Consider the following 4,633-nt stretch of genomic DNA (forward strand, 5'->3'; position numbering starts at 1 on the left):
CAAGATATGTTGACAGGGAGCCATAAATAATCCAAAGGTATGACTCTCTAATTATGAAAGCTCCGACACCTCAGCTACTGATTTGGGAAGATTCTGGGGAAGGTGTGTGTGCACCCACACATCTGTCTCCTCCTAGATGCCTCAAATCAGTCTCCTCCACCACATGTATGCATACATGTCTGTATACACCCCAAAGCCATCCAGCCTCTTCCTGAGAGTGCTGGCAGAAATCAGTCTCTCGCTACCTGTATAATGAAATGAGCTTGTTTATTCATTAAAAAAAAATGTACTAAACACCACGTGCCAGGTGCTGTGCTAGTAGCTGAGGCTGGGGGAAAGAATAAGATCCATTCCAGCCTCTTCAAGGAGCTCTCAGCCTCATCCAGGTATGGATAAGTACGCAGACTCTTACGATACACTGTGATAAATGCTAAACTGATAGATGCAGGGTGCTAAGGAAGCAGCTCAGTCAGAGTTTTGGTGCTGCTGGGGGTTGGGGGCCGGGGGGAGGGTCATCTGCTGCCTTTGAGCGTTTGTCAGCCTGTCACGCTCATTGAACATCGGTATTGAACTTGAGATTAATCTAGATTCTAGATTTTAGGCTGTATGAGTTGTTTCAGCTGACTTCATGAACAGCATATGTGTGTGTTCAAGACAGGGTATGAGGGATATAGGGCAACAGGAAATTAGAGAGCTGGGTAGTCATCGGATTCCACAGCGTTTATTGTGTAAGGAGCAATGAGCTTTCTAAGTGGAGCATGTTTTAGATAACGAGATTATGTCTGAAAAGAGAAAAGCTTTGTAATGCGTTTCAATGCACTCTACATAACTTGAAAATGTAAAACACTATTATATATAGTGCCTACACTTTCTATTCATCTGTACCCAGAAGAACTATCCATTGTCAAACCCAGAGCCTGGCATAGAGTGACCTGTAATAATTATGTTTCCTCAAGCTTATCAGAGGTTGTTTTATATTAGGCCTAGCCTAAAACTGAAATATTTTATCAGATTATATTCACCTGACTGAGAACAAGGCTAAAATGCTACACTAGAGGGGATAAAGTTTTACCTCCCTCTCTCTAGTGGAATGTTGGTGTAACTACATTCTGTTTTTCACATTTTTCTGGCAGAGGCTTAGCAGGCAAACCTTCATTCATTTATCAAACATTTTCTAAACAGTTACCATGTTCCTGTCATAATGTTAGGCATTAATGATTTAAAAAGCTCAGACCTCAGGCTTTCCCCTTGAAAGACCTCATAGTCTAGTTGGGGGAGACAAAGCAATTAACAAATAATTATGTTGTCATGGGCTAGATTAGAAGGGTGTCTACAAAGGGTTTTAGGAACCCAGAAGATAAAGAAGCTCCTCTTGCTGTGGAGGAGAGAGGAAAGGTCATGGGGAGTTGCACAGAGGATGCACCGAGTCAGGGTTTCCTGGGAAAGAAGGTTCCAGGGAGAGGGAATAGCATGAGCAAGGTGGAAGGATGTGTTTGGAGAACTGCCTGTGGACCCTGTTGCTGAGGTGGGTGGGTGGGAGTAGAGAGGTTGGAGAGACGGACAGGTGAGGATTCAGCCCACTAAAGGCCTTGCATGCCTTGCTGGGGCATTGAGGCCCAATCCCATGTAAGGTGAGGAACTCTTAAAGGATTTCAAGCAAGGGGGTTATGTGAACCGATTTGGACTTCAGCGAAATCATGGTGATGTCTGTATGGGTGACAAGGACATTAAATCTTCCTTTCCGACGCCTTCCTGGAGCAGCCGATTCGCTACTGATGCTGCCCACCTCCAAAAGACTTTGGAGACATTTTCATGTTTTGTTTGTTTGTTTTCGGTACGCGGGCCTCTCACTGTTGTGGCCTCTCCCGTTGCGGAGCACAGGCTGCGGACGCGCAGGCTCAGCGGCCATGGCTCACGGGCCCAGCCGCTTCGCGGCACGTGGGATCTTCCCGGACCGGGGCACGAACCCGCGTCCCCTGCATCGGCAGGCGGACTCTCAACCACTGCGCCACCAGGGAAGCCCTATCCTGTGGTTTTTAAGTATCCCTGCACACTCTGCCTGTCTCTAGAGTATTAAGTCCAGTTGCGCTGTTTTGACCTCTTTGTTTATTGAGATTATTATTTACTTGCATTAAAATGTACCAATTTCAAAGGTACAGTCTGATTAATTTTGGTAATTGTATACCAGGTGTAACCACCACCACGACCCAGATATAGAAAAGTTACTTACCCTTTAAAAGTTTTCCATCCCAATTTGCCCCAATTCAGTTTTGAGACACTTTATTGAGTTTGACTGCTTTCTCTAACATCGACTCTCCGGGTGATTTAGGAAAGTCACTTTACCTCTCTGGATGTGTTTTTGCTTTTATAACATGAAAAATGCCAGAACAGATGTGTTACCAAGGGCCCTTGCAATACTTTCAGAAAATGAGGGGGTAGGGTAAGGGCGGGAATCTCAGCCTTGCGTCCTCATTCTTCACACAGCACACGCATGTGGCAGATCCTAGTGGGAAAAGCCTGTGGTCGCATCAGAGAGAATTAGGTTTCCATCTCCTCTCTTGCTAGTGTGTGTGTAACCTTTTGTAAGCATCAGCTTTCTCATCTCCAGTATCAGGCTTATTAACAAGGCCTAGTTGTTTACTGTTGTGAGGATGAATTGAGATGCACCGGCAGCCTTAAATGTTAGTTGGTATTTGTATTATGGCATAATAGAAAGGCACTGCATTCAACCATCTCAGTTACTACACGTTTATGCAGGCTGATTCTCACAGCCAAAACAGACGCACAAAGTACACCCACCCATTTACCCACCTGGGGAAGCTCGAAGCCTCCCTGCCTGCCTGCCTTACGGGGCTCAGAGAAAAGCTGCGCATGCGTGCGCGTGCTTCCAAAGAGCCTCGCTCGGGGGCGGAATGGGAAACAGGAAGTTCTAACGCCTGTCGTACAAGCGCGGCGTAAAGCGGGTCTGCTTTACGGCACCCTGCTTCCGCCGTAAAGCGCCGTTGGCAATCCCGCGTGAGTGGGTTGAGGAGACGACTTCCAGGTGAAAAACGCGATTCTTGGAGGTTGGCTGACTTGACGTCTTCCCCATGGGCAAACGCGGGAGCCGGCGCCGGAGCCGGAGCCAGAGCCAGCTGCTCGACTCCCTAACTAAAAAGCAGAAGAAGCATCTAAGGGATTTCGGCGAGGAGCATCCCTTCTATGACAGGTATGGAGAGGCAAGGCTGGGACCGGCCCTGCCGGCGTCCTTTCCCGGTGGGAGCCCGCGTGTCCCCGCGTTTGGTCCGCCGGTGCCCCGGGGGTAGTGACAGGGCAGTTCCCGCCGCGTGCCACGCTGCCCCGGCGCCGGCCTAGCTCGCCCGGGGATCCTGGCGGCTTCCCGCCTGAGATGGGGTTCTTCGCCGGTCTTCCTACCCTTTGTTGAGCCTGTAGTTTGATGCTAGACGGCACGCCTCCTGTGTGGCGACTGGGCAGAGATTTTATAAGCTTGTGTTCGTTTTATATGTTTTTTTTTAAATTTTTATTTATTTATTCATGGCTATGTTGGGTCTTCGTTTCTGTGCGAGGGCTTTCTCTAGTTGCGGCAAGTGGGGGCCACTCCTCATCGCGGTGCGCGGGCCTCTCACTATCGCGGCCTCTCTTGTTGCGGAGCACAGGCTCCAGACGCACAGGCTCAGTAATTGTGGCTCACGGGGCCAGTTGCTCCGCGGCATGTGGGATCCTCCCAGACCAGGGCTCGAACCCGTGTGCCCTGCATTGGCAGGCAGACTCTCAACCACTGCGCCACCAGGGGAGCCCCGTTTTATATGTTTTTAAAGAATTGCTTGGGGGCTTCCCTGGTGGCGCAGTGGTTAAGAATCCGCCTGCCAACGGAGGGGACAGGGGTTCGAGCCCTGGTCCGGGAAGATCCCACATGCCGCGGTGCAAGTAAGCCCGTGCGCCACAACTATTGAGCCTGCACTCCAGAGCCCGCGAGCCACAACTACTGAGCCAGGGTGGTGCAACTACTGATGCCCGCGAGCCTAGAGCCCCTGCTCCGCAACAAGAGAAGCCACCTCTCGCCGCAACTAGAGAAAGCCCGGGCGCAGCAACGAAGACCCATAGCAGGCAAAAATAAATAAATTAAATAAGTTAAAAAAAATGAAAAAAAAATTGCTTGGGACCCTCGACATCACCTATCTATTCAATGACCATGAGGAAACTAATGTTTGGGTAGTTGTGGGTTCCTCTCTAAGTGTCCAGACTCTCAGTTATGATCTTAGTGCTCAACCCACCCCTTTGGGCTGCTTTATCAACAGTTAGAGGGATAGTCTACTTAAGAAATTTGCTAGAAAAGGTGAACCCCGAGGGCTTTTATTTGCCAAAATTTCCCATCTTTTGGATGAGAGCCTGTTACTGTGTGACTGTAGTATTTGTCATGTGGTCTTGTTAGACTTTTTCATTCGTCTCTTATTATCTATTTGGCATATCCTTCCAAAACCTGTCCAAATGCATATGGAGTTTTTACTTGACAATAGATATAATGTATTTATAACGGTATAGTCTGCCACGTTCATTTAAAGTTGTATCGTTAGACTTTTCCTAATTGCTACATACTAGTAGTTAAAGTTTAACATTGCCTGTTTCTTCTCAG

This window comes from Mesoplodon mirus (genome assembly GCF_964341445.2).
Source record: "Mesoplodon mirus genome assembly, chromosome: 7".
Taxonomy (NCBI): domain Eukaryota; kingdom Metazoa; phylum Chordata; class Mammalia; order Artiodactyla; family Ziphiidae; genus Mesoplodon; species Mesoplodon mirus.